This window comes from Micropterus dolomieu, linkage group LG17, assembly GCF_021292245.1.
Source record: "Micropterus dolomieu isolate WLL.071019.BEF.003 ecotype Adirondacks linkage group LG17, ASM2129224v1, whole genome shotgun sequence".
Taxonomy (NCBI): Eukaryota; Metazoa; Chordata; class Actinopteri; order Centrarchiformes; family Centrarchidae; genus Micropterus; species Micropterus dolomieu.
In genome coordinates, this window is record NC_060166.1 from 407,255 (window position 1) to 416,895 (window position 9,641).

The window sequence follows — 9,641 nt, forward strand, 5'->3', positions numbered from 1 at the left end:
ATTACAGTGACCAATAACTCAGTTATAACAGCAATGTTAAAGTGTACATGCGTATGTGAGAATTGTTTTAAGACGCGCTTGAAATAATGTTTTTATGTACTGCAATGCCTGACCATACGATATAATAGCATGTGATGTTATATAAAACACTGCTCAACACTGCTCTTTGTATTCAACTTTTAGAAAGTTGAACCTACCCATTGCCAACTTTAACCAACTTAATGCTAAACCCAGAGTTGGAATTTCCTGCCTTAGCTCAAGAAAATTAAATAAAGAATAATAAAGATTTGCAATAAGAATAGAATTACAGTGTTTACTCAAATGAAGAACTAAATTAGGTGGAAGTACTGGCCTAACTGAATATTTATTATATCTCATTTGCAACTGCATTTCTTTTCTTTTAGGGGTTCCTGGGATCGTTGCCTCACTCAGATGGCTTAGAGGCCACTAAAATCTCAAAGGACCAGCTGGACCCTCACAAGTTCAATGTACTCATAGGTATATCTGGCTCCTGCACACCATCACTGTTTTTGCTCTCGCTACATGTCAACGGGGTCAGACTAAATAAACAAATATTCTTGTGAAAAAATTATTTTATTTTATTTATATTATATATATATATATATATTTATTTGAGCATTAACTGGGAAGGGTCCCTGGTGGAAAACCATTTCACCTGAACCTGAACGGTTAGCATTATTAGAACAGTTAGACATGCTGTCATATTGTGTTTCAGCAACTTTAAACAAAATAAAAAATCTGACAATGGTTGTTAGTTAATTAGAGGTAATATTGCTTTGATATAGGCAAAATATTTCCTTTTCCCTTCCACAGATGCTGTGTGATAAAGCAGTTTCCAAATCCCATAGTGTCAATGCAACGAGTCCTACTCAAAGATAACCGACCTCCACTCCAAGGATAAGGATTGACATTTTTCAGTTTCAGTTTGGTTCCACCATTTGTACTGTATGCTTGTGACGGAGTACTTTCACTACAGTTGAGTAAGCGTTTGGACTGCCATACCAACGAGCCTGGCTCTTTGGCGTCAAAGTTGCATGTTTGGTACCCTGTAGACCTGGGTTTGAATTTGGGCAGGGTGACTGCTCTCGCCTTTGGCCGCATATGGTGTCAGAAGAAGGACGGCTTGCCATGAGGTCATCTGAGCCGTGACCAGAGTCCGATCCGTATGAGGGACCCCCATGGGTAACATTGATGATGGGATGTGTATAGTTTACTTTTCAGTGTAGCAGACCTAAATTTTTAGTTATGCATTTTAATAAATTTATGAGAATTGATACCCGATTATGAATTTATAATTGAAGATTCATAAAATCAAAATTTTCCTCGTTAAGGGCACCACCGGAGTTGTTATAATCCTAGAGTCTCCAGACCTCTACGTAGTTTTGAATAATTATACAATTATTACTAGTGATCAGTTAGTTAATAATCGCTCAATTATCTTAAATCAGTCAGTCAGTCTCATATCTAAAGGGTCAATTCTCTTGGCAGGAACTATAAATAGGCAACACACACAGCTCTTGATTATATTACAGTGAATTTATTCTCTAACTAAGGTGATAAAAAGATGGTTGGATACAGGGAACATAAACATTTGCTGAACAATGAGCCTGGAGGTTCGATTGTGGGAAGCATTTGACTCACACGGCATAGGAGCTAATGAAAGTAAACAATTGCTATAATTTAGGAGTTAAAATGGACATCTGATCACAGATCGTGTGTTAAGTCTTACTGCTTGTCGACAGCCTGCTTTTGGCCTGTTGCACGGATCCCACGCTAGCTGCCGATCCTGGCTTTTTGCTAGGGATTCTCCGGGGTTCTCCGTGTCTGATTGAAACGTCTCCTCCGTCTGGCAATTCGGCTGTTTTCAGGTTTCCTTCGTTGTAGCTGGCGAGACCACGTGGCTTGGTCTGACCTCGGTGAAGTTGGCTCGACGAAAAAGGCGTAAAATGGAACTTGGTCGTTCCTGAATTAGTCCAGTGTAACTTAACTCATAACTTTAACAAACAAAAGAAATAAAGAAAATAAAACAAACTGAAGGCAGATCGATGTCGCGGCACTTCAGGTGTGTAGCTTCAGGCGAACAAAAGGCCTGTTTCGCTGGCCGAGTCTGGGCGTTGCCTGGCTTGCTAAAAATAAAAACACTGCACAAGTAAAATCCAAAGTGTGGCGTCTGGACCATGTCACACTTGGGTGAGACAGGGGTTTTCCTTTTTGATGTGGTAATAAAACAAAGAATAAGGTCAGTTGCCACGGAAACGTGTGGGGGGCCAGTTTTGATAGGCTGTTCAGGGAGATGCCAATGGCTGGTTCGTGTCCCTTTGTCAGTTTAACAGTCAGGCCCCGCGTTATCAGCTTCGGAAACAAAAAGGTGCCAGTTTTATGGTCGGGATAGCACTTAGAGAAAGCAACTTTGACCCCTCCCCCTTCTTCTCTGGGGAGGAGAAAGGAATTTAGGGTAGCTCCAAATTTATTCAATGTAAAATGCACAAATCCACACCGTTGTTCACTACATCAGTAATACTGATCATATGTCATTATTTTACTGATTTTATTTTTATTTGAAGGTATTTTGGTCAAGATGTGATACATGCTGCTGTATCTTTTAATGTACAGGAATTTATTTTTGTAAAGTACACAAAATTAAAGTTTTTAGTTGTCTGTATGTGTGTGTTGTAAAATACTTTTTTTTTTTTACTGATTTTTATTATTATACTAAAAGATATTTTTAATGCATTAATAATGAATTATTCTCATACTGAATGGTTTCATAAAGCAGCTTCCCAATATATTAATAGTGGCTCTTGGAGTATACTAGTAATAAATTACTAATATGCTGAAATGCTAATAAAAATGTTCAGGGAACACATTTAAAATATATTTAAACTGTTCTTCAAGTATAGCACAAAAGGGTATTTTAAGTTAAATTTAAAGAAGTATATTTAAATTACAGTAAAGGTACTTAAAATAGGTCCATTTTAACACAACTAAGTATATTAAAATATATTGCAATTATTTTAAAGTTGACTAAGTATTTCTAAAATGACACTTAACATACTTTAACACATATAATTTAATATACACTTAATTACATATTATTATTAATATACACTTAGTATAGTACAATTAAAATATGATAAGTGCATCCAAAAAAAGTGCTACTTAAGTTTATTCCTTTTTCACTTGGGAGTTAACGCTTTGTAAAGATTTGTTTTTTGTGCGATTTGTTGCCTACCGTTTCATAGTATAATTCAGTGCTGTCGTCAATAAGGTACATGTGCATTTGTTATGATTATAATACTTATGATCAAAAACTAGCAACTCTACAACTTTGCTAACACAGCCAAACATCAAGCAAGTGCGACAACACAAAACAGCAATATAACTTAGTAGTCCAATAGAAAGAAGGCCAGCTCGGCAACTGTGTTGCAGCCTTTAATTTCAGAAATGCTCTCACCAACGTATGCCAGCCTCTTACTTGGTCATTCTCTTTATCTATCCTTAGTTTCCATTAGCCGTCCATTAGCCAACGTTATGTCCATGGAGGCTGTTGAGCAGTGTTGCCATATTGGGCTATTTTTGATTACACTGGTCGGGGAAAAATAACCTTGGGCTGGTAGATGAAATTTGGGATGATTTTGTCAACATTTGGCAGGATTTTAAAAAAGCTGTCATTTTATGTTCAAAAACACAATTAAAACATTTTGTAACCTTCATTGTGTACTCACATTATTGACTTATTTAATTTGAGAAATATTTGATTTACATGAGTTGTATTCAATAATTGTTAGGGATAAAGGAGGACCTACCTATTTATCCTGATGTGACTGATTACTAATACACAATCATATATTAAACTCCACTCTATGCCCAGGCTGCATAGTCTGTAGATAAAGCCGCTTCAGCACCTGCCCTTTTTCTTCCTCAAGAGAAAGTGCCCTTTTTTCTGGGATGCTTGTTTTGTTATTTTTGTTTTTTTTAATAAATGAATATACAGTATATTTATTCCTGTTTGCAACAGATTCCCTGTCAAACTAATATATTTATTGGGAAAAATCTAAAGAGGTTATCAGGTCGGAAGATGAGACTTTGGACTTCCCATTCTCTCTCTCTCTCTCTCTCTCTCTCTCTCTCTCTCTCTCGCTCTCTCTCTCTCTCTCTCCCCCCTCTCGCGTCTCTCCCAGCAGTGTTTTTCTTGGCTTGTGTGGAGGTGAGTGGTGTTAAACAAAAGACTGCCTCGAGTTTGCTGTTAATTAAACAGACAAAAGACAATATAGGCCCATGTCTTGCTATCGCATGAGCTCGTGGCAGCTCGTGAGCTGAGCTAATGTAATAAGTTAGCTGAAGTTTAGCTAAGGCAATATCTCATGGCCATACAACCTAATGTACTGATGGAGACACTACAGGTGAACACAGTAACATTTGTGTCTAATAACTTCATCACAATTGCCACATTGATTTGCAAATTGGGCGTTAACTAATTAATTTGCACACATTTGACAAGTCACTGCAGGTGAACAGGATAAAGACAATAACTAAAGCATATCACCACAGAACTTCCCCAGTTAATGACTTCCATCAAGAGTATTTTCCTCTGAAATGTGCTGTGTAAATATGCAGATTAGCTTGTTTTGGTTAATATAGAATAAATCTACAGATGCAAATAGACCGAGCTTATTAGGCTTAAAACCAACACCATCTAAAGGTCTTGAAGTTTTATTTCCATTAGAGTAAAAGAAGACATGGAAGCAAAATAGACCAAAGTCTCAAAATTGACCACTCTATGAAAAAAGTGCCTTAAAGAGTAACTTCATAGTTTTGATGGTCAGCTCCTCATCTAATAACTCTGCATTCTATTAGTTTGTTGTATGTTGTAGTCCATGTCACCATCACATGCGTGTGTGTGTGTGTGTGTGTGTGTATGTGCATGGTAAATGTAATATAATAGCAACAATTTTAAAGTATTTGATCAATACATTAATGTATTCAGGCAATTCAGTATTCTGTTGCTTGGCTGTGTGAAGCTGAAGGTTATCTTTACTCATTTGGCATCTTGCTTGTGAAACAAATAGTAAAAGTATTTAAATAACATTTATTTTAATTCTGCCTGCAGCCCAATGCCACAGTTTAGTGTGAAGATGTATGTGAAGTATTATGTATTCCAATAACACCAAAAGAATGGTGCACTTCTACACCGCCATCATTGAGTCCATCCTCACTTCCTCCATCACCATCTGGTTCACTGCTGCCACTGCCAGGGACAAGGGCAGACTGCAGCGCATCATTCGCTCTGCAGAGAAGGTGATTGGCTGCACTCTTCCTTCTCTTCTAGACCTGCACGCCTCGAGGACTCTGAGGCCAGCAGGAAAGATTGCAGCTGACTCCTCCCACCCCGGACACAAACTGTTTCAGACTCTCCCCTCTGGCAGGAGGCTGCGGTCCATCAGGACCAAAACCTTTTTATATTGTCAATTTATATATTTTGTTGCAACACGTCTGTACAACACAAACCCAGAATAATGCACATGTAAATATCTGCCACATTAGCCGTGTTTCCATCAATGTTTTTTAATGCATATTTTGAAGTATTGCATTAGAAAAGGTTGATGGAAATGGCAAAATTCGAAAGAAAATCCTTGATTTCGCAAAAACGTTTTTACACTCGCTTGTGGTGGTTTTTGCCTTTGTCAAAAAAAGAGTAAATGCGCTAAACGGGAGATGGAAACACTTTTTCCGAATAAGTTCTGACGTAGCGAACTTGTAACTCACGTCTGATCAGCTGTTTCTGCTGTTGGCATCTTGCCCAGTTGTGCAGAGTTCTGCATACCTGCGAGAATTTTCTGCACCTTGTGGCTGGTAACGCTCATTTTAGAAAAGAGGTGGATGCAAATCTCATTCATCTGTTCTGCCGAATTACGCATTTACCTCTTAAAGGTCCTTTTCAGATCCTTTGCTCTGCACACTGATCAAATGGGGTTATCAACGCATATTTTTGCTTAATCTCAATGAATGCTACTTCTACTGAGTGTAATAAAATATTAATGACTCTAAACGTTCATAGAATAGGCTATATACTTAGAATCATTTATCCCTATTGATGAACCCCACAAAGGATATTATAGCGTTTAAAAGCATTATTTGGAGGTGCATGGAATTCTTGGGGGGCATGCAAAACTCGCATTAACACTGCATTAGCATAACGTGGGGAGACATGGCTGGTGGCAGTTTGCCCACTTGAAACACATTTCTGAGGACCTCTCTCCATTTTTCTAAGATCAATGGCCATCAGGTTCATGCGGTTTTGTTTCTGGTTTGGAAACCATACGTCTTGTTTATTACACCCATGTGTAACGACAACTACTGACGTAACAATGCTTGCCATAGCCTGGTTTATTCGCTACAAACCAGCTGATGGAAATGCACATATTTCGCAATTTCTTATTTTCTTTTCTTTTTTGCACATTTCAAAAGTACGCTTAAAAGTCGCATGACAATTTGATGGAAACAACATGGCTATTGTTCTTTCTCTGCAGATAGTTGTATTATTTCTTATTATATATCTATTCTTTTTAATATTCTTAACTTGCATTGTCTATTCCATATTTCTACATTTATCTATGTTAACTGTATGTTTGTCTACATGTAGCACCTTATCACCAAAGCAAATTTCTCGTCTGTGTAAAACACTACTTGCCAATAAAGCTCCTTCTGATTCTGATTCTGAACTTGGATGCTTGCTGTTCCAGAAAAGGTAATTAAGATAGCTCTAAAGCTCGTTGCAAATATTGAAACACAGACATCAGTGCAATTTAACCATTTGAAAGAACAGGCACCACAAAAAAAGTCACACAGCGGCAAATCTTTTGCTGTACTGATGGATCTGGTGCGGGTCAAGGCCCGATTAAAGATGACAAAATTGTTGTGAACTTAGAATTGCAGGTTGCCTGCCAGACTTCCATCAATGCCGTGGAAGACTTTTCAGACGTAATACAAGACAAGATGGGAGTGTTCAGAATGCACAGGACCAAGTGTACAGCAGCTATTAAGTCTGTCCTGGCATCACACTTCAGAGAGGAGAGGCAGATATTGATGAGTCTCCTTATTCTCACTACCTTGATGAATATATACTAGGCTTATACGAGGCTATAAATGAAATGAAATGAATATCACCCAGCTCAACTCGTTGGCTAGTGATCACAGACTATATCAAAAGAATTTTAGATCAAGAAGATGCACTCACGATACACTTCAGTTTGGTATCAGATGCAGAACACTGCTATTCAGCCAGGATTTTGAATGAAATGTAGAGTGATAAATCCAGTATGTATGCATGTATTAGCCAGCTAACCTGGCTTGCAGTGACTATAGTTCTTCTTCAGGTTATAAACAATATTCAAATTAAGAGAAGACATTGATCAACAGTAAAGGTAATGGTAATTTAACTTTAGCTGATTAATTCTGTGTGATTTACTGACCAGTTTCAAACCATTTTTTTTCTTGGCTTTGCGTGCGTGTGTGCGTGCGTGCACGTGCTCGCATGCATGTGTGTTTGCGCAATTGCGCGTGCATGCGAGAGAGACAGCATGCCATGCTATAGTTATGAAATAGGTTGGATTTAGGTGTTTTTGTGGCATCAATTTCATGCCAGTATTGTGGTTATGCCGTATGAAAGCCCTAAGCGGCCATCCATTTTTACTCCATTTTCCTGTGATAACGGGATAATTTTCTCATGATCTCGAGATAACAAACCATACCTGAAGACAGTGGTCAAGAGCAGTGGCGCCCCTAGAAAATTTTCCTATGGTTGGCCAGATGGGGCCACTAAAAATCCTGGGGTGGCACACTAAACAAAAAGCCATAACTGAATTTCAGGAATTCAATTATGCAGTATATACGCTAGTTGAATACAACTTAAAAATATGAGCTAAGGAATCACAGACTGAATTACTTTGGTTTCTTTCTTTACAGTTAAAATTGTCTAATGTCCATAGGCTAAATCATGTTATATGTGTTATCTGTATGTGTTAGGCAATTAATTGTTCTTTAAAGGGGCATTATGACGTTTTTCAGCGGCCACTAGCGGTAACTGCGGTTCTAAGATTGCAACCAGGTGTGTGCTCGTACGTTTGCTCGCCTGAAGTCATGAGCGAGGATAATCCAAAACACAACCACTTTCATACAGAAATCCTGCGATAAACACAGAAACACCAGCATGCAGGCTGTGGCTTTTCACTCAGACATGTTCACGCTCTGTTATTTCAACGTTCCCGTCTATGAACTATGCTGCAGCGGTGAGAAGAGCCACAGCCCCGCCCCCCTCTGGTGAACTCAAAGACATATTACACATGCTAAACCTGCTCTCGCCTCATATAGCGAGAGGTGGAAGAGCAGAGATCTCTTAAAGACATCACAATAATTCATAGTTTAGCATGTTGGATATCATTTTAAATGAATAGTAATATAAGGACAATTCTTAACAGTATTTCACACATGATACACTCTAAAATGTCACTCAACCTTTAATATTTTATTCATTTACCAACAATAATATTTTCCTCTTTTTACTTTCTTTCTTTTCGTTTGTTACTAGTATTATTTTTTAATATCTACTTTACTATTATTATTATTTGTTTTTTAAGGTGTCTAATTTTTGAACATGTTGGAACATTCAAGGTCTGAGATCATCAGCTTTTGGTTTAAAGAGCAGAAATTGGTCGTCCTCACAGCTACACTGAGATTATTATACCATCAACAAAAAATCCCACAATAACCCAAGGCAGAGATTCAGGAGGCATGATTATATGGTGTAAATCAGAACTGAGCCAGTCCATCACAGTTATTAAAAAAGAAGAATCTTATATATGGTTGAAAATTAAGTACACTGGGTCTGTACATAGTCAACGGCAGGCTACGAGGGGACTCTCTGGGTCGCTACACTTACAGCTCAGCTCTTGGCAGTAGTACGGTAGATTATTTCATTACAGATCTAGATCCAATGTCTCTCAGAGCTTTCACAGTCAGCCCCCTCACACCCCTCTCAGACCACAGCAAAATCACTATCTATCTGAAAAGGGCTCAGTCTAAGTCTGGAGCCCCTAGTGCCTGTTTAACAGCACATACCCATACAGACAGCATGGGGGCGTACCTAAAGGCACTTGAAAATCAAAACATACATGATTTAACTCATTTATTTCTTACTGAAACATTTCCCCAGAATAATTCTGGTGTAAATTCTGCTGTGGACAAAATCAATTCAATATTTCATCATTTGGCTTCATTGTCTAATTTGAAAGCCTCCAAACCAAAACCTCAACAAATGAACAATAACAAATGGTTTGACACTGAATGCAAAAACCTAAAGAAAACTTTAAGGAAATTATCAAATGAAAAGCATAGGGACCCAGACAACCACAACATACGCTGTCAATATGAGGCCACTCTGGAACAATACAAGTACACCCTAAAAACTAAGAAAGAACAACACAGCAAGAACCAGCTCTGTGAAACTGAGGAATCCTTAGAGTCCAACCAGTTCTGGGAGAAATGGAACAACCTAAACAAAATCCAGCAGGATGAATTGGCGATCCAAGATGGAAATACTTGGATTAATCACTTTAGTGAAT

At 38.1% G+C, this 9,641-nt stretch overlaps 1 long non-coding RNA gene across 1 annotated transcript; it reads left to right on the plus strand.

Annotated features, from left to right (window-relative positions):
• Positions 1-370: 370 nt before the first annotated feature.
• Positions 371-1,295, plus strand: LOC123986613. The gene is made up of 2 exons (XR_006828914.1): positions 371-498; positions 835-1,295. It is a non-coding gene; the product is annotated as an uncharacterized LOC123986613 (long non-coding RNA).
• Positions 1,296-9,641: the final 8,346 nt, after the last annotated feature.